General features: G+C 33.6%; 1 pseudogene; it reads left to right on the top strand.

Moving 5' to 3' along the window:
* Positions 1-1006: 1006 nt before the first annotated feature.
* LOC109054110 overlaps positions 1007-22504 on the top strand; it is a 67800-nt pseudogene continuing 46302 nt past the window's right edge.

Genomic DNA, 22504 nt, shown 5'->3' with positions numbered 1-22504 from the left:
TTTTTAATCATAATTTTTATTTTGTTATTATTATTATTATACATTATTATTATTTTTTTATATTACTAAAGTCATCTTTATTCAATGCTTATATTTATGTCCATGAGACACTTTCCTGGTCTCGTTGTGGACTTTATCAGAATAATAATAATGATAATAATAATAATAATAATAATAATAATTATAAAATTAAAACAATAATAAAAGAAAAAAGATTCATAATAACAAAAACATTTAAATTGTTAACAATTTTTGTCTTTTTTTATCGTGGCTGAAAATGAGAATGTTATATGAGAATGATATAATTGTTTTCATATATATATATATATATATAGAAGATAAAAGGATGCAACAATTATCATATTTTAATATTTTAATCATTGCACTTTTCTGTAGATGTCAGTGCATTGATTCAAAAATTATATATATATTATAAAATTATGTATACGTTTATATTTTTTTTTATGTTTGTGATGTGATTTGTTTAGTTTAATCACATCCAAAATAAAAGTTTTGTTTACATAATATATGTATATATATTAGGGCTGTCAAATGATTAATCACGATTAATCACATCCAAAATAATAGTTTTGTTTATATAGTTTTATATTTTGAAAAATTTTATTTTTATTATTATTTTTTATTTTATATATAAATATATTTAATATATAAACATAACATATTCTTCTTAAATATATACATGCATGTGTGTGTATTTATATATACATAATAAATATACACAGTATACACACATATATTATGTAAACAAAACTTTTATTTTGGATGTGATTAATCGTGATTAATCATTTGACAGCCCTAATATATATATAAAATTCCAGCAGATTATCTCCCAAAATCAGTGCAGAAAGTATCTAAAAATTCATAAAGATTCATCGTAGGATTATGTTGGCATTTCTGTTATGTATCTAATAATTTTATAGGTTCGTACATGAACTGTATTGCTCCCTAACCATTATGACCTTTGACCCTTCTGTCTCTTTCAGCAGGGCTTCAGAGGAAGCCGCCTCATGAGGAAGTGTGAACGGTGAAAAGGCGAAAGGTCAGAGGTCAGGATGACGACAGTAGCCGCAGAATACGAACACATGGACATCCAGCAGCAATATCAGGAAAGTGTCAACAACCGCTGGGAAGATGAATGGGACAATGAGAACAGCTCGGCCCGATTGTTCGAGCGCTCGCGCATCAAGGCTCTGGCGGGTGAGTCGAAATCACCAAGTCCATCTGTGATGATGTTATGAAATACATATCAGGTTTTAATAGACAAACATGACCTTTGTTGGAGCTTGAAAGCTGTAGTTATAAACAAAGAGAGGTAATTATTATCAGCAGAAGTGTTTTTGTTCCTTGCTGTCCTCAGCTATTCTGTGTTTTTGGCTTTGAATAGCTGTAACTAGTGCTTGATAATGTGCCACCCACTCGCACATGACATGCAGTGATTTCGTGTGTGGGAGAGCAGAAAGAAAGTGGGCGTAAGTTCACACTTTCTCTGCTCCTTCTGAAGCTCCCACACCATTTCAGATTCACAGCGAAGCCCTCGAGTCCACAGAGGCCCTCGTGCCTCGTACAGGAAACGGAACACGTTATATAAAATCAGTATGGAGATGGATGATCTTTTATGCATTTCCTGTAGATGCTGATGTGGGAAGGGTTTCTTAAATGTTTCACAACATACCTGTGATGAACTAAAAGCACCTTTAGTAGTGTGGTTGCACACTAGAGAATCTTCTGATGGAGCATTTGATGAATAATAATGCATATGATGCATTTTAAGGGTGTGTTTTTGAGGCATTTCAACTGGACCCAAATGACTATAATTTCCATTGGTCTGTTTATTTTATTTTATTTTATTTTATTTTATTTTATTTTATTTTATTTTATGTACTTCACTGGTTTTATTGTGAACCTTTTATTATTTTAATTCCAAAATAAAAGAATAAAAAAAGATTAAAATATAAATATATAAATATAGTCTTAATAATCTTTAATTTGCTTTTTAATTTTTTAAAATGTGATAATTTTTTTTGAACCTTTTATTATGTTTTGTTTGCTTTTTTATTTTTTAAAATGTGGTAATTTGAGATTATGATATGAGTTTTGTTGCATACTCTAATAATTGATGTTGATATATCAAATTTTTTTATTAATTTAATTTCTTCATTAATTGGTATAGGTACGCCTATGATTTTAATATGTAATTTATTTTTGTTATAATGTATTTTATTTTCTGTGTTATTAGTTGTATTTTTAGGTTTATTATTATCTTTATAAATCATTCTAATATGCTGATTTGCAGCTCAGGAAACATTTCTATTTTTGAGGAAACATGATCCTTTGTTTAATAGAAAGGAAAAGAACAGCATTTATTTGAAATAGAAATCTTTTGCAACATTATAAATGTCTTTACTGTCACTTTTGATCAATTTAATGTAAATTAAAAGTATTAATTTCTTTAATTTTGACTTCCTCAGGTTTTGTAACATTATAAATGTCTTTGTTGTATCTTTTGTTAAATTTAGTGTATTTTAATCTTCTGTTTTCCATCATGTTCTCATGCGTTTGAGTGGCTGTGTTTACAGAGGTGTGATGTTGTTTATGAGCCGAGCATTAATGTGTGCTGGGCTGTTATTCTCTTGGTGTGGGTGGGAGTTTTTAAGAATGGTTTTTTTGATGGAGGAGGCATGTCTGTTGTCTGTCTGGAATGATGACGATACTTCAGGACTGAGGACGATGGAACATAAAACAACATGTAAAAATATAAAATCTTTTCCTCTCTCTCTTGTTGCCAAAAACCACAAACCGTTTCTGGAGTGGTACAAAGCCCCCTGCATTCCAGTAAGCATCCTACGTTTCACGTGATTGTGTTTTCCTGCATTCCTGGGCAGCAGAGCATACACCGCCTTCGCTCTCTCATGGAAGCAGGAATAGTGCTCAAGAAAGAGACACAAAACAAGTGTAAGGTGAAGTGTGTGATTATTCACATAAAATTCTGTCCATTTAATATGCAGTCACACTAAGAGTTACTAAAATAGGCTGATTTCCTGAAGAGTGGAACACTTTGACTCTGTGTTGATTTCAAAACATTAATCTAATAGTTTGAACAAGCCTGAAGCAGGCAGCATTAACTCAACCAATGGCATGAGTTTGGGGGCGGGGCTATCTGCTCCTTCAACCAATAGGAGTGAATTCTGTTTACTGACACTATTGTTGCACCGGGTCATTTTAGTATTATTTATACACTATTATAATTTCGATTGATATTTTGAATTAGGTTTTATCTTTTATATTTTCATTTTAATTCTAGTTAATTTTAGTGAATTTAATTTTAATTATTGTTTATTAAATGTATTTTATTTTATATTCAATGTTCGTTACATCTGAGTTTTAGTTTTTATTTCCATTTAGTAATTTTAGTACTTCAACTCAAACTTATTACTTAGATTATTTCTATTTCTTTGTTTAGTTTAAGTATTTCATCTAATATTTATATTTTATTTTATTTTAGCTTAATTAACAAAAAAAATATATATATATTGTTAATAACCCTGTGTTGCACCGAAAACAATTATTTACTAAAACACCAAAACTAAAGTCGTCATTTAGTTAAAAATGGAAACTGAAAACAAAGATTTCTTGATTCAAGTTGGGCAACTGGATAACTCTTTATGCTGTTTAACGTGTTGTATTCTTATCTTAATTAAATTAGGCGTAGTAAAGTTCTTCGGAAAGGAGCTGCATCTCAATATTTCAGACAAACAAATTTTTATTTTTGGAAATGGTGAAGTGCGTCCACACTGCTGAAATGTTTACCTGTCATAGCATATCTGTGTAAACAGACATTGACTTAATCAAAACCTGCTATCAAAGAAGTGCTAATTAAATATCACTGTTTTGGTCAGTGATTTTGGTTTTTCATTTAGCTGTTTTGGTCCAGTATTTTCTGTTGCTGAAATTTCAGTGCATCACTTATTGCCACTAGAGAAAGAAATTACACACTACACTGATTTGAGATCAAGAGTTTTAGGAAGAAGTATTTAGATGTGGTTTATTTTCTTAAATAGTTTGGCAAGCATTATTTTTCACAAATTTTTAGTATGATTTTTATTTTGCTTTTGACTTGGCCCGGTACCCACTGCAGCATTATTTTTATTGGATAGCAAAACTTATATTTTCCTCAGAAGGTGTAAAAAATCTTTATTTACATATTAATAGAATAGAACCAGAGTTGTGTTTGCTCTCGCTCTGCTCTATGCTGTCTCATCAGACTGTCATGGTCTCAGATGGGAAGTCAGATATCACACCGGCTTGGTTCACTCCCAGAGGTCTGATAAGTCAGGAATCCCCCCAGCAGCAGTCGGCATACCACACTAATGTGGACCATGTGCTCGAGCATGAGAGGGGCCCGCGCTCCGACGTACAGCCCTCCCCGACAGCCCACGGTCCAGGGGCGCCAGATTGAGGCAAAACCACCCATTTAATTGTGTTAGGAGAAGAAATCTAGTCTCTTTACTCCAAACACGAGCATGTGTGGGAGTTATCGCAGATTGATTCTGACACTTTGTTTCATTCCGTTGCTTTTTGCAGAGGTTTTTGTCAACTCAATGACCTGTGCAGACATCTGCTTTAGTCATAAACGGACAGATAGATAAATAGATAGATAGACAGACAAATGGGTAGGTAGTTGGGTAGATGGATAGGTGGATAGATAAATGGGCAGATACGTCGATAATTTGGCAGATGAATAGTTGGGTCGATAGATAGTTAGGTAAATAGTTGGATGGATAGTTGGGTAGATAGATAAATGGGTGGGTACTTGGGCAGATGGATAGTTGGGTAGATAGTTATTAGTAGATATTTGTGTAGGTAGATAGATGGTAGATAGGTAGATAGTTTGGTAGATGGATAGTTGGGTAGATGGATAGGTAGTTGGGCAGGTACAAGGCTGAATAGATGATAGTTGGGTAAATAGTTTGGTAGATGGATAGTTGGGTATATAGTTGGGTAGATGGGTAGATAGTTGGGTGGGTAGTTGGGCAGATACAAGGTTGAATAGATGGATAATTGGGTAGATAGTTTGGTAGATGGATAGTTGGGTATATAGTTGGGTAAATAGTTTGGTAGATGGATAGTTGGGTATATAGTTGGGTAGATGGGTAGATAGTTAGGTGTGTAGTTGGGCAGAACACAACAGAAACAAGGTTGAATAGATGGATAATTTTGGTTGGTTGGTTTTTTGGTATATAGTTGGGTAGATGGGTAGATAGTTAGGTGTGTAGTTGGGCAGATGTATAGAGTTGGGTAGATGGATAGTTGGTAGATGGGTAGGTAGTTGGGCAGGTACAAGGCTGAATAGATGATAGTTGGGGTAAATAGTTTGTAGATGGATAGTTGGGTATATAGTTGGGTAGATGGGTAGATAGTTGGGTGGGTAGTTGGGCAGATACAAGGTTGAATAGATGGATAGTTGGGTAGATAGTTTGGTAGATGGATAGTTGGGTAGATGGATAGATAGTTGGGTGGGTAGTTGGGCAGATACAAGGTTGAATAGATGGATAGTTGGGTAGATAGTTTGGTAGATGGATAGTTGGGTAGATAGTTGGATAGAAGGGTAGATAGATGTGTGGATAGTTCGGCAGATACAAGGTTTAATAGATGGATAGTTGGGTAGATAGTTTGGTAGAAGGATAGTTGGGTATATAGTTGGGTAGATGGGTAGATAGTTGGGTGTGTAGTTGGGCAGATACAAGGTTGAATAGATGGATAGTTGGGTAGATAGTTTGGTAGATGGATAGTTGGGTAGATAGTTGGATAGAAGGGTAGATAGATGTGTGGATAGTTCGGCAGATACAAGGTTTAATAGATGGATAATTGGGTAGATAGTTTGGTAGATGGATAGTTGGGTATATAGTTGGGTAGGTAGTTGGGCAGGTACAAGGCTGAATAGATGATAGTTGGGTAAATAGTTTGGTAGATGGATAGTTGGGTATATAGTTGGGTAGATGGGTAGATAGTTGGGTGTGTAGTTGGGCAGATACAAGGTTGAATAGATGGATAATTGGGTAAATAGTTTGGTAGATGGATAGTTGGGTATATAGTTGGGTAGATGGGTAGATAGTTAGGTGTGTAGTTGGGCAGATGTATAGTTGGGTAGATGGATAGTTGGTAGATGGGTAGGTAGTTGGGCAGGTACAAGGCTGAATAGATGATAGTTGGGTAAATAGTTTGGTAGATGGATAGTTGGGTAGATGGGTAGATAGTTGGGTGGGTAGTTGGGCAGATACAAGGTTGAATAGATGGATAGTTGGGTAGATAGTTTGGTAGATGGATAGTTGGGTAGATAGTTTGGTAGAAGAGTAGATAGATGGGTAGATAGTTAGATGTGTAGTTAGGCAGATGGATAGTTGCAAGATAAATAGTTGGATAGTTAGGTAGTTATTTGTGTAGGTAGATAGTTTGGTAGTTGGATAGTTGGGTAGGTAGATATTTGTGTATATAGACAGGTAGATATTTTAGTAGATGGATAGTTGGGTAGATAGTTGGATGGATAGTTGGGTAGATGGAGAGTTGAGTAGATGTTAGCTGCGTAGATAGATATAAGAAGAATGTGGATCTTTATTGTATAACATATTGGACTTCAGGAACAGAATTAATGCGGTCATCATGAATAATTAATTAAGGCCCTTCGGTTGCCTAGTTCGTTTGACTAGCTCAGGGTTTTTTCTAGTATTGGTTTGTGGTTTTGTGTAGTATTGTTCCACCAATGAAACGCGAGCATCTAAATTATTGACATGTGTTGTGAAAAATAAATGAGCTGGTTGTCGCTCTGCTCGAGTGACTGCTGCTCCATCGAGCAAAACTCACTTCAGCCACGCTGTAATATCCCGCTCATCCTTACACATTAATTATGATTGTCGTCTCACTTGTATTTTATTTAGGTTTCAGATGTTTCTACTAAAATTCCTTAAACATGGAGATCGTTTGATGAGTAAAGTTTGAGTTCATACTGCGACTTTTGAGTTCAGTTTTTCTTTTCTTATTGCAATTTTTTATTTATTTTGGAGATCACATTGCCTTTTTGCCACCAGCCTGATGGCTCATATACTGAGCGAAATATCTGTATTTCCCAGAGCAGCAGAGAGCGTTTCATCTAATGTAATTGTAGGATGAAGTCTGAGTTGTGGAATGTCCTGGTTTGCGTGTTTGTATGGCTGTTCATCTCATAATACAAAAGAAACACCCACAGACCCCCTGTCCTTCCTCTTTCCTTCCTTTGCTGAGTTTGTCGGCCAGATGTCTGTGAAATCACCCCACTTAAAGCTTTATGAACGCATTAGATCATTGTCATACTTAGAAACACTCTGTATCCAGAAACTGTTGGCTGTTAAATGGATTGGCTCTGCTGGAATCAGCACATTCGAGTTCGGTGTCAAATGAGAGCAGTTGTGTTGCGTTACAACAGGCTCCCACTGGAATTGTGGGATTGTGCAAGTATATGTTTTTAAGATCACAGCGAAGCATCATGTGAAATTTCGCAGAAAATTGTGCCTTCATTGACTTGCCAAAGGGTTGATTGTCTCAGCGCCAACAGAAACACACACTTACATACATTTATCCCTCTATGAGTGAAAAACAACACATCTGAAATGCATTTGTGCTGCTCGGCCTTCATGGTCTTTGCACGTAGTGCATGTATTCATGTAGAAATACTGGTATTGATTAAGGCCTGGGATCCAGTGTAATGGTAGTCCTCTTATGGGTTTGATATAGAGTAACAAGACTAGACTTACTAGACTAGATCATTTCAGAAGCTCTGATTAATGCTGTTTGCTAAGGATTCATGATTTGACCATTTTATCCATAAATCCATAGATATTTTAGCCAAATCTAGAGATTTTGTCTTGAACCAGTAAGCCATGACCTCAACTCTAGCATCATGGAGACATCTTTTGCAGGAAAGCATCACATTTAGACTTAAGAAACGGTAAAAAATATTTTTTTCATATGATTTTATTTTTAATAATATATTATATATATATATATATATATATATATATATATATACATTTTTTTATTACCCCCTTTATTAATTTTCTTCAGAAAATGTAAAAAAATTACAGTTTAATGAAGTTTTAAGACCTATTTAACATTATTTCGTCATATATTTATGTAATAATATAATCTTAAATAATATATTATTTACTCTCTATACACACCAAACACATGCTCTTATCTTATATTTTTATACATTTATTATAAAAAAAAAAATAATGAATTATCCCCTTTTTTCAACATCACAATTACTTGAGAAAAAAAAAATTATATACATATATATACTTTTTTCTATAACAAATATTTGTAATAATTTTATTATTATTACATTTGACACATTTATTAAAAACATCCCTTTATTTCGATACCGGTAAAACATATTTATCAGTAGGAATATTGCAAGCAAGCATCACATTTTCTTCAGAAGTGGTAAAAATCTAGTGTTACATATACTTTTATCTTATTATTCTTAAAAAGTATCATATATAAATTTCTTAAATTTGTTTTGTTTTATTTTATTTTAATTTTATTTTGTTGAGTATTTATAGTTACTCCTTCACGGCTCTAATTTCCAGTAATTTGCTGATATGTTCATGCGTTTATCTTCAGATTATTCCCTCAGGTGTGACTTACGTTGAGTCTTACAGAGGCTAAGCGCTCCTCTGCAGCGAGTGACTAAACATCTTCCAGGAAGCGTCTCCTCCCTCGTCTCTCTGCAGCAGTGAGGGGAGGAGAACCCCAATCTGTGGGCCGTTTATCACAGCGCTAGGGATGAATTGACCTCAGATTCACTTGTGACAGAGAACAGAAGTGCAGACAGAGGTGAATTAAGTGCGCCGATGGCTCCAGGGGCGGCGGAGCACACGTGGACGCCTTGTGACTTCACAATGACAGCACTGACAGTGTTTCTGCACAAATATCCCTCTCACTGCGGGCCCAGAGCACCCAAACCACCTTCAGGTCTCAATCTCACGCTAGACGCACTGAGGAATAATTAAACATCTGTTTAGTTTGGAAATACAGGATCATGGGACACGTTTGGTCACATTATAGCTCATCTCATGGTTGCTTGAGGATGCTGTCTTGTGTGTTTCGCTCTTAAAAGAAAGAAAACAGGACGCTAGGTTCTGAGTGGTTGCTAGGGTTTTTTGGGTGGTTGCTAGGGTGGGTGTAGTGGGTGGTTTCTGGGTGGTGATCAGGAACAGTATTTTTCAGTTATTTTTGAATTTTGTATTAATATTATTTTGTTTATTTTTGGTTTTGTTATGTTATTTTTAAATAAAATTCTATTAAAAAATAGGGTAGCACTTTACAATAAGGTTCCTTTGGTTAATGTATTAACTAACATGAACAATACATTTATTACAGTATCTTTGTTAATGTGAGTTAATGAAAATACAGTCGTTTATTATTAGTTCGTTAATCCACAGTGCATTAACTAATGTTAACAAGCACACTGTTTGATTTTAATAATGCATTAGTAAATGTTGAAATTAACATGAACTAAGATTAATAAATGCTGTAGAAGTATTGTTCATTCTTAGTTCATGTAGTGAACCTTACTGAAAAGTGTTACCAAAAATAGTTTTTGGTAATTTAAATAAAGCTGAAATAAAATTAAATATAAATATAAGATGAAAAACTTAAACTTAAAAAAAAATATTAAATGAAAATGATAAATGTTGCTTGAAATAAAATAAGATTGTAGTACTAAAATTATTAAAAAAAATAAAAATAAATTAAAATGATTAAAAAATGACAGAAGCACATAAATAACTAAAACTGAAATAATTAAAGCTAAACAGAAGTTTATAAAAATACTAATTTAAAAATGACAGAAACACTTAAAAAATAATTAAAACTTAAAAAAACTTAAAAAAATAACTAGTGTTCTAGCAAGTCTACTTTTATTACTAAGAGTAAAACTGAATAAAAAAAAAATAAAAAATGAATAAAACATAAACAAAATGAATGAAAATTAAATTAATGTTATGTTAGTATTCTAAAACAGAAAGAAAAGGATATAAACCTGTTGCTGCAGTAAGCAAAAAACAATGTTGCCAGAAAACAAACCAGCATTTTATTGCTTGATTTACAGCATTTCATGCAGCGTTTCATATCAGCGCTATACTCTCATTAAACTCTTCTGTAAATATCCAGCGTGGCTCTTAATTCACCTTTGGGAGGCTTTGCATAATCCTGCATTTTATCTTGTTTAAGATGTGGAAAGAAAAGCAGAAGGGGGCTGTTTGCTGTCAGCAAACTTTGAATTGGATCTCCTGCATGTTTACTACTCCTGACACAGCCGTGTGAGATTCCTGAATGGGAATTAGCAGATATTTGTTTTGCAGCGGTGTGCAATTCAATAGCCCAACTCTGAGAAGTAGTTCAAAGTCTGCATTCATGGCAGCACGTCTCCTCACCTTGCAAACAGATGGACGGCAGGGAAGAAAAAACAGGAGGAGGAGGGGAGGACAAATAAGCTGGAGGGGTTGCAAACGTGATTTTAGGCAGGATGCATTTAGTCCGACATTCCAAGAAGGCCGTTCCGAGTTTCTTATGCAACTTTGCATCTACTGCATGACCTAAGAAACAATGCATGGAAATGGGCCGACTTCCTGCTCAACCTCCACCCCCCGATCTTCTCCGGAGACTTGGTTTGGCCCGTCTCCTCCTCTTCTTTCATTGTAATGAGGTGGTGACATCATCTGCAAACACACTGGCTGGGCCGCTGATGAAATTACAACCCTTCTGCCCTCCTCTCATGCTCCGTTAAAGGTGTCTAGCAGAAATCCTTCCATTGACTCCTGCAGATTCAGAGCGTGTCTCGAACTAGAAGTCTCCCCTCCCTTGTATGACAGGAGGAGGGGCGTTTGTGTGCTTGAGGTTGGGGGGAGACGCTGCTTTTGAATGGACAGAGTGGGAAGACGAACAATCAGAGAGACAGCAGCATGCTTGTCTCCTCTAAAACAGACCGGTTGACAACATCAGACTGGGGCGAAAACCTTTGACTTTTTGGATAACTCCCATCACAAGTTTTTTTCCCGCTGTTGTGCCTTCCCATTCCGCGGTTTCCTGGGAGGTTGTGAGGAATCTGGAAATAGTTTCCCTTTCGGTCAGGGATCATGGATGTGGAGTGGGCGTCTGGGGGCCCTGAGGGCTTCTACCAGGAGCCAAGCTTCCCCACACAAATGGCCTTCAACTACAACCAGCTCGAGGGGCGTTTCAAGCAGCTGCAAGGTAAGATGCATCCGGAGATGTGGATGCATTGTTTACAGCACCGTTAGGATGGAGATTTCCTACAGCGCAGCAGCTGCGATTTGTGTTATATACACGTTTAAAGAAAAAGGCTTTATAGCCGTCAGTGGTTCCATGAAGAACCTTTTACATCCATGGAATTTAAAGGGTTCTTTAGGGAACCAAAAATGGTTCTTCTACAAAAATCTCCCTTTGGAACACTTATTTTGCAAGCTTTAACACCAATGGGTTTTTCCATTTCACAAAATGTTCTTTATAGTGGAAAAAGATTCTTTAGATTTTTTTGGAATCTTTACCGTTCATGGAATCTTTAAATCTTTTAAGAATTTAAAAGGATTTTGAAGATGTTGTAAAAATGTTGTTCTTTTTGGAACCCTTTGAAATTTATTTTGCAACCTTTATTATCTATGGAATTTAAACATTCCACAAAAGGTTCTTTATAGTGGAAAATAGTGCTTTTTAAAAAAAAATTAAAATGGTTCTTATGAGATCAGTTCACTAAAAGGTCTACGAAAAGCCTATTTGGAGGCATTATTTTTAAGAGTGTAGATGAAAGCAGCTACAGAGTGGCTGTGGTTTACTCTCCTCCATAATACTCTCAAAAATGGGGGTGTCTGGTGGAATTGGGAGTTTCAGACTGGATTAGTGGAATGGATTTTAGACATTCCCTCCAAAAAGTTTCTCTCTCTTTTTTTTTTTTTTTTTTTTTTACATGCTTCTCATGCAAACGTTCTACCTTTACGCTCGGCTTCCCTTCCCCAAAAACACCCGGGAGTCAATAAGGGGGCAGCTCGCGCTGAATGGGCCATCATGGACAACAATGGAATACCCGGGAAGGTGGGAGTGGTTGTTTTGTTCTGCTGACTATGTAAGTGATAGTGGCATGTTTCTAAATGCTGCCACTTCATATGCATTTAAAATGCGATTGCTAATGAGTGCAGCCAATAGAGTTTTTTTTTTTTTTTTGACATAAGTAAGGCTTTGTTGTTACTTATTACTTAAATAGTTGGACAAAGCAGTTGCATTGTTCCATGCATGACTGTTATGGACAGTGCAACACTTTATGCTTACATTGCGTTAACCAAGCTGGTTCTGCAGCCCAGAAATTGTGTTTTAGATCTGGTCGATCAATAGATGTGCGCTAGGCATTTGGCCCTTGGCACACTCAGCATTTCACACATTTACGCCATTGCTCTCGTTTGCCGTCACTGTAGTGCAGATGTTTCCCCAGAGCTCTGGTGTTGTGTTTGAGTGTCATTTCATGCTTTTACATATGATTTCTCATAACCCAAGAATGCATTTGAAAAGTCACATGTGCATGATGAGATTGCACAAATATGATAAGTATGAAACAACTATTTAATGAGTTCCTAACCAGTCGTTGATGAATCACAGCCCAGTTTGAGGTCATTAATGTTGAGAGATGAGCTTCAGCAGAAATGCACTTGCAGAAATGCAATTCTGCTTTTGTAACTAAAGAGTCTGTTTACATTACATTTATGGATTTAACAGATGCTTTCATCCAAAAAATGAGTTTGCCTTTGGCTAATCTTTAACTTGGATTCGCCCTGCCCTTCCTTTAAGTAGTTTAGCGATGAAAACTCAAACTTTTATCTGTGATATGACCGATTTGAGTGATTCAGCTTCATCTCAGGCCTGTAAATAACTTAATGTGGTAGGTTTGAGATAAACCGTATTGCTGTCACCACCCTGTGCATTTTAAATGCTTTAAACTTTGTCATGCACACTGTAAAAAGTTTCGACGACTCATTATTTCAGTCTTTCTACTTCAAAAATGACACGTTTACACGGTAAAAAGTGCTTTTCTAACTCAGTAAATATGTAAGCATCCTTAAATTAAGATATTTATACTTGCAAAATGAGTAAATATAAAGTCTTATTTATGCTTAAAACAAGAACAAATATTTGCCAGTGGAGTCAGAAAAATCTAAATCTCTTTACTTTAGAAGAAATATGAATTTTAAATCTAAAAAAAATGTCAAAATTAAGTGACTTTATGCTTTAAACAAGAAAAATATCTGCCAATGTGGTCAGAAAAAATATCTTGCTTTTCCCTGTAAATTAAGTAGATTTTTTTTACCCCACTAGCAGATATTTGATCTCGTTTTAAGCATAAATCCACTTAATTTTTATGCATTTTTTCTATTTTATTACTTCTTTTTCATCTCAAGTAAGTGTGTCTTGACTTAAGAATGTTTAGATATTTGTAACAGAACACATTTTTTTTTTACAGTGTGTAGATTGCATTCGGTTTCATACTGACATGTAGCATCTTGTTCCTCTGGTCTGATGGTTTGATATTAAATCAGAAGTTGCAAATATTTGGGCAAGCTTTATGATGCAGTGCTCGCTTCACAGGAGCATTCTTCAAACCCTCTAGACACCAGAGATTTGCCAATATAAATGACAGATTCTTGGACTTGTGCTTGCGCTATTGTGGACGAGCTTCAATAGTCTAAACACATGATCCTGGCAGCGTCTATTCCACAGATAGTTTACTGATGGTAAGGGTGCGTCCAGCTGATCTTGGACCTTTTTTCACTCGGCAGTAAGCTGTTTTGCTCATAGGCTTGCGTGCTGAAGCGGATCTTTTGTCCTGCGTGTGTCTTTCTGCCAAGCCGCCTGTCTCTCAGTCTGTTCTTCTCAATGACCTTCTGTTGGGCTGTTGGCAGAGATGCGGCCGGCGAAAGCGAGACAGAGTTCTGAATGGCCCGGGAGCATCGGGTCTGTGTGAGGATCTTGATTCACTCAGTGGCCTGTCGTGGAGTGACTGGAGGCTCCGACCCTGATGTCAAGCTCTCAGTAGGGCTGTAACCGTCACCACCCTCGGCGTGAGAGGAAGTAGATTCAAGAGCTCTGAAGCAATGAAGGAAGCGTTGAGATGGCAACTCAGCTGGGCGTTAAACCACCCAGAATCACTAGTGTCTCTAGTGAACATTTACTGAAAAGTCATTGTGTAACACCCTAAAACAAAGAACATTTCATATGAAAGTTGAATGAATAATGTTTCCATTGATGTATGGTTTGTTAGGATCTGACAATATTTGGCCGAGATACAACTATTTGAAAATCTGGAATCTGAGGGTGCAAAAACATCAAAATATTGAGAAAATCGCCTTTAAAGTTGTTCAAATGAAGTTTTTAGCAATGCATATTACTAATCAAAAATTAAGTTTTGATATATTTACAGTAGGAAATTTACAAAACATCTTCATGGAACATGATCTTTACTTAATATCCTAATGATTTTTGGCATAAAAGAAAAATCTATAATTTTGACCCATACAATGTATTTTTGGCTATTGCTACAAATATACCCCAGAGACTTAAGACTGCTTTTGTGCTCCAGGGACACATATTTTGAATTAGCTGTTCTTTTTATCTTTTTAGTTTTTATTTTAATTTAAGGGTTAAGGTTTAGTCTATGGGACAGTCACAGGCCTCACGGTTTTCATCCAAAATATCTTACATTGTGTTCCGAAGACGAACAAAGCTTTTACAAGTTTGTAATGACTTGGGGGTAAGTGATTAATGACAAAATTTTCATTTTGGGGTGGAGTGTCCCTTTAAAATCATGCACTGATGCTTTTTTTTTTCATTCTCCAAAGAATCATATAGCAACTCAAGACTTCTATAGAGCCAGAAAACAATGAAAAACAAAACTTTATTTGAAAACTATGTAGTTGTGAAACCTCACTTTTGAACTTTTGTTTAGAAAAGCACTCAGTTATAAGCACAAATGCAAATGAATTCAGAGTGTTTTGTTCTTCTGGACATCTGGAGTGATGCACTAGTGCACATCTCATATCTGTTTGTCATGTCACTTTGAAACTAAGGGTGGGGTTTAAACCAGTCAACCTGAAACAGCAGGGCACTTTGAGTTCATGTCAGATGCTCACACCTGTGATCACTTCACAAATAACCATCTTATTCCACATTTTGTTCCAAACCCTAATGAGCTTTACAGGCATCCTAACCCTAATGTAACCTTGTAAGTGGCTGATTTCTGACCATCAGCTCATACTGAGTGGCACTGCAGCATCACGGATGCTAAATCAGGAATCTGTTCCCTCATGAGACACAATGTTCCTGGTGAAGCGTGGCATTGATCATTGTCTCTCTGTGGCACTGGAGGAACTGTGAGTTTTCCTGGTTGCCACAACAGGAATGTCATCACTTAAAATTAGGCATGATAAACATGCATCCGCTTCCCTCCTGCTCTGCTTTTTTAAATGCCAGAAATGTGAGAAATGATGAGCCATGTGCTTATCTGTGTGAATGCATCAGTGAACTTGCTTATCAAATTGACTTTTGATGCAACTAGAATCTGGGTACATATTATTTACATAATTTTCTTATCATATTAAAATAACATATGCTTAAAATAAAAAAAAAACAAATTCCATGTCTAATCAACTATATATATATATATATAATGATATATATCTATATATAATATATATATATATATATATATATATATATATATATATATATATATGTATATGTATATGTATTTATATATATATATATATATATGTATATGTATATGTATTTTATTTAATTGATGTGTTTATTATGCAGGTTTTTTTTATTATTAAAAAAATATAAAACAATATATTATGAATTTTTATATATACATAGTTGATTTATCTTTTATAATTTAATTTTCATTCTATTAACAGACATTAAAAACAATGTCATTTACATTTTTCTTTCATACATATAGTTTTTATGTATATATTATAATAAATAATTTAATGTAAGTAATTTAGAGTTGAGTAGAAAATAAAATTTATTTTTTTAGTTTATATAAATAAATAAATATATATATATATCAAATAATATATTATGATAACTTTCTATATATATAGTTGATTTATTTTTATAGTTAATTTATTTTAATATTTTTTAAATAAAGTTAAAATAATACAATTAAAAATATATAATTTAAAAATGAAATTTATTATATATTCCTTCCTTCTCTGAAACCAGTTTTCTTCACCTATGTTAAAACCCAAAAGATAAAATCAAGCCCGCCCTACAATATTTCCCGCTCAATATTCTGTTCACCCAAAAATGCATCATAATGTTGTCTTTATGAGTTCCCTGTTTTACGCCGCATGTGTTTTTCATCAGTCCGTGCATAAACAGGCTCTAAAATGTTTGAAACTTTCAACATCTTTATTATTTTTGCCCTCAGTTCAAATGCTCAGACTCAGTGTTGCGCTTTTAAGAAGAAGTGTTGAAATTCTAGGTTTATTTTCGAGCCGCATGCTGAGGCCAGATCTCAACGCGATGCTGTGACCTCAGAGACCTGTCCACTCCGCAGCACAAAGGTCTTAGGAATTCCTTTCTGCTGACGCTCACGCCACAGGAAGCAGATAAATCAGACAGGAAAGAGGAAGCCACCCATTGACTACCTTTCTTGCTCCTTCCAAGGCCGCATTTCTCATTCCTATCAGGGTGTCTTTTATCATCTGCGCCACAAAATCAGATGCAGAGTAGAAGCTGTTTCATATGAAAAGCTGATCTCACTGATCTATCTCTGACCCCACATCTGACCTTCTCGTGTTTCCGTATTGAAATGTTATGCAGCTCTGAATCCCACAGCCAGCATCATTTTCAGGAGATTTAGTAATAGAGGTGAAGTTAAGAATGCTGTGCTCTGGTCTTTTTCATTTCATTGGCATTCATGTTCAGACAGTGCTGTCCTGAGTCCAAATCAGATCTTATAATAATGACTTCTGTGTGCTTTCAGGGTTGGATGAACCTGTGTAGGAATATAGATGGACGCTTTTCCTGAAATTTAATTCAATTATGCATTAAAACAGTTAAAACTGTTTACAGTTAAAACTGATACTTTATTTCAGCTTGGAGGACATATTAAAGTAAACAAAAGTGATAATAAATGTTGCAAATCAGCATATGTGACACTGAAGACTGGAGTAATGATGCTGAAAATTCAGCTGTGCATCACAGAAATAAATTACAGTTTAAAAGATATTCACATAGAGAACAGCTGTTTGAAATTGCAATAATATTTCACATTTTTACAGCATTTCTGATCAAATAAAAAAAGCAGAAAATACTTCTTATAAAATATATCTTTTGAACGGTATTGCACGTCATTGCCTCAAATTCACGCATTAAATTTGTGATTATGTGAGATTTGCTTTTGGTTCTTAAAAGGTTGTTGAGATTTTCTCGCCTGCAAATACAGACAATACTATCTGCATGTTGCAGGACAGGGTGTGGTTTGTTTTGAGGTCAGCAGACAGAGATTTTGAGGATGCAGGAAACCCCAGTAAATCAACAATCCCTGAACTCTCACAACCCACGGTCCTTCAGGCCTGATTCGACAAATCAAGCATTTCTATTCAGGGATCAACACTTGAATTTTTTTTATTTTTTATATTTAATTAAAATATTGATTAAAGTTATTCAATCAAGAGCAGTGAGTGAATTTGTATTTATTTATTTATTTACATTAACATTAAGGACACCGTCAGCAGTTGGTAAATTAGGCGCCGTCACTTTAAGAGACAATGCATGGATACAATATAATGACAAACATCCGATTTCTTTTTTCAAACGTGTAAAGACATAACTGTTTTAGTGGATACTTTTGTATCCAAAGTCCTTATTGTCGAGCCCTGCTGTTACTATTCTCATCAATCGGAGCAGAATATACAGATTTAACGGTGGACTTTTTGACCTTGCAATCACTCTAGTTGAGTCTGTTAGTGGGTTTTGCAGTTCAGAAAGTGTAAAAAGTCTTAGTTTGTCAGCAGAACATCATCATCATCAGACTGCAGACTACTAAAGATAGTCAAGAACATCTCAGTGACTCATTTTCTGTTCAGTAGCAACCCTTGATAACTTGAGCAGGATGGTGGTGCTTATACTTCTAGCAGGTTATTGCAAAGGAGAATTCAACCTACACAGTGTTTCCAATGTTCCCGTTATGGAAATATACTGGTATGAACCTTATACGCATGTGCTAGTGATAGCAAGGACTCTTGCACTCAATCTGCGTCTGGATGTTATTAGCAGCAGACTATTAATCTGCCATTTATATCGAAATGGTAGATGAGTGGCAGATTGATGAATTTATAACATGCAAATAGTAAAAATGACAAATGAGAAATTTTTAAAAAATTGCAGTCACAGTAATGGGGGTAAAAATTTGCTTAATTATTATGTAAATAATGTCAAAATGCAAAAATAAATAACAGTATTGAAAAAATATATATATTTAATATTTTATTTTATTAAAATGCAAAAAGAATTAATGTTGTAAAATGTATTCATTTTATTTAATTAAAATTAGTTATTTTCTTTATGCAAAATGGTTTTATCTTCTATTAAAATAATGTATATTTAATTTTTTGTTTCATTATTTTATATTATTTTCAACAATTAAGCACATTCATCCTAAAGAAAATGAATCACTCTAATTTATTTAATTAAAATTTGTTTATATTATACAAAATATTTTTTATTATATTAATTTTAGTATTATGTAGCCATTTATATTCAAGCTACCATGTATTTATAACAGTATGAGTATAAATTACAATATTGAGAATCATTAACAATATTGAAAAATAAAATATTTTTATTTTATTTCCTAACGTGTTTGCATTGCTTTCATTATTTTATATTATTTTTTATAAGAATTAACCTCAGTAAAAATGTAAATATTGAGAAATGCCATTAAGAATCATTTAAAAATAAAAGCTCAAAAGTAAAACGGTGATCAGTAATAAGCACCTGGGAGAGAAAACCTTCTTAATTATCATGAAAATAATTTCACAATCCAAAAATCTTAATGGTCCTAAAATGTATTAATTTTAATTTACTAATTTACTCATTATTTATTTTATTGTTATTATTATTATTATTTTATTTTTTTAATGTGCAGGACAGTATTATATAGCCATTTATATTCAAGCTAGCTGGTCTTTAGGAGGGCATAAACAGGCTGAATATGTAAGATGAGCTGTGTTTGATGAATTTATAACACGTCCATTGATTTGATTTAGCCGCTCTGCTCAGTGTTTACCCAACACGAAGTCCAGATGCTGCTGCATTCCTGCAGCCCTCCCCGCGGTTGCTGCCGGGCCGAGGGGAGGAACACTGCCGCCATTGTTTGCCCTACCCACAGTCCTCTGGGAGGATCCGCAGGCCCGGCTAATATGTAGCATTCGCTGTCATTGATTGCGATGTTATCGTTCACAATGCAGCCATAGTTCAGCGGCACGTGAGACCAAATGGAGGAGAGAGCTTGTAAAGTCAGAAACAGGTCATAACCAGGTCATCTGAAAGAGAAAGTGCAGATCTTTATGATGTCTCCATCTTTAGACACTTTGACTCTACGCTGAATGAATGAAGATGCTCAGATCTTCAGATCAGACGTTCAAGTAGAGGAATTGCTACTGGCACAAAAATGTGCTTAATTATCACAAATATAATGCAAATAATTTTTTTAAATTATTTAATTAAAATGCATTTTGATTATAAAAATATTTTGATTTGATTTTATATCGCAATGCAAAAATTCTTAATTGTGCTAAAAAATAATGACATTTTTTTATTTTATTTTATTTTATCTTATGTTATCTTATCTTATCTCATCTTATCTTATCTTATCTTATCTATTTTATTTTATTTTATTTTATTGTGTTTATTTTATTTTATTTTATGTTTTATTTTATTTTATTTTATTTTATTTTATTTTATTTTATTTTATTTTATTTTATTTTATTTTATTTGATTTTATTTTATTTTATTTTATTTTATTTTATTTTATTTTATTTTATTCACAATGCAGCAAATCTTTATGGTCCTAAAATTAATTAAAACATTTATTTATCATTCAGTGTATTTTGTAATTTTCATTATACATTTTATTTTATTTTATTTTATTATTTTTTTTTTTATCACAATGCAAAAAATGTTAGTGGTCCTGAAATAATTATTTAAAAAGTGTATTTAATTAAAATGCTTTTGATTTTATATCGCAATGCAAAAATTCCTAATTGTCCTAAATTTAATGAAAACATTTTTTTAATTTTTTTTTATTTAATTTATTTTATTCACAATACACAAAATCCTTATGGTCCTAAAATTAATTAAAACATTTATTTATCATTCAGTGTATTTTGTAATTTTCATTATGCATTTTATTTTATTGTATTATTATTCTTTTTTTTTAATATCACGATGCGAAAATTTTTTTAAAAAGTGTATTTAACTAAAATGCATTTTCATTATGCAGAATACATTCAAATCAGATGTTCAAGCAGAGGAAGGAACAGAAGATATCTGTTTTTCTTGCTGACTGTGTTGAAATATGTAGTTTTTTCCGATCCAGGAAAAACATGCATTTTGAAATGTTGTGGTTTGGACTGGGTTTATAAATGTGATTTGCATGTGTATCTGAACCCAGAGGAAAAGTGAAGTTTGATCTTTAACAGTTCACAAGGTTTAATGAATCTCTCAGTTAAGTTGCATTCAAGTATCTTTGTCTCAGATGTTCTTACAGATGCAGATAAATCAAATAGTTGTCATCCAGTAAGAGTTTAGAGGGAAACATTTGGAAACACAGTCAGCCCTTTTCTGTGAATGTATAGGAGTGTGTATGAAGCATGACGTGACGAGATGATGTTTCGATGTAAGATTTGCTTTCATAGCTGTTCTGTCGCCTATGGAATAATCAATCATCAGTTCTGCACATGCTGTTCAAGTGTGTTTCTAATTGTCTATAATGCAGACATTCATATACACTCACCGCATGAGCTTCAGAACATCAGACAAGAGTGTTATGAGCCGAAATCACACAATCCAGGTCTGGTCATATTTACAGTAACCCTCAGATCAGAAGAAAGAAATAACAAATAATTAAAATATATAAACAAGAAATGTTTTGAATGAAGAAAATGAGACATATTTCAGGACCTAACATGTTTTACATTGTTTTCATTATCTTAAATTTAACCACATTTCACCATGGTAAAAAATATAGTATTGCTTGTCGCTTTTGAGAATTATTCAAAAATAAAAGCTCTAAAGTAAAATTACATTTTAGTAATGTGTATCTGGGAGAGACGATTTGTTTAATTATAATCAAAAATAATATTTACGGAACAAAAATTCTTAATGGTCCTAAAAAAAGTATATAATTTTTAAATAAAAAATTATTTTCATTGTACAAAATTTTTTTGATTTGATTTGAAAAAAAGGACATAACATGTTTAGCGTTGTTTTCATTATTTTGCTTTATTTTCATAGTAATTAAGCACATTCATCAAGCACATTCACATTCATTCAGTAAAAATTACAATGCTGAGAATTATTCAAATAAAAAATACTCATTAAAATGAAATTACAGGAACGAGCGGCTGGGAGTGAGAAAGTTCTTATTTATAATGAAGATAATTTCACAATGCAAGTATTTTTAGTGTTCCTAAAATATTTTTTAATTTATTTTATTTTATTTTATTTTATTATTTTATTTTATTTTATTTTATTTTATTTTATTTTATTTTATTTTATTTTATTTTATTTTATTTTATTATTTTATTTTATTTTATTTTATTTTATTTTACGACCTAACATGTTTAGCATTGTTTTTATTATTTTCATGACATGTAAGCACATTCATCCTGGTAAGAATTACAATATTGTGAAAAATAAAAGCTTGAAATTAAAATGACATCACAGTAATGATCAGCTGGGGGTATACGGAAATAATGTCACAGTGCAAAAATTCTTAATGGTCCTAAACAAATGATTCATTTCAGTTTCTTTAATCATCTTTTTTAATCAATTTCATTATACAGAATTTTATTTTCGTTTGTTTTTTTTTTTTTTATTTTATTTCTACGTTTGTGTGAGATTCACCCAGGCATGAAACGAGGCTCAAACACACTCGGTATGTCGTGCCAGCTGTGGATGCATTTGGCCTCTGTCCTGCTTCTTCGGCAGATGTTCTTCTTCCTCTGTTTGTTTTGTTTGGGGTTGTGATACACGACCTCTGCCCTTCTTTGGTTTGTCAGGAAAAAACGCTCTCGTCTCGCCACAACAATTGAATCAGGAATGCAATAACAGGAAAATTGTGAGGATTATAAATAAAGAGCTGCATTTGGCAGGC

This window comes from Cyprinus carpio, chromosome A11, assembly GCF_018340385.1.
Source record: "Cyprinus carpio isolate SPL01 chromosome A11, ASM1834038v1, whole genome shotgun sequence".
Classification (NCBI taxonomy): domain Eukaryota; kingdom Metazoa; phylum Chordata; class Actinopteri; order Cypriniformes; family Cyprinidae; genus Cyprinus; species Cyprinus carpio.
Note: the sequence above shows the minus strand (reverse complement) of the source record. Positions and strands in the feature narration are given on the sequence as shown.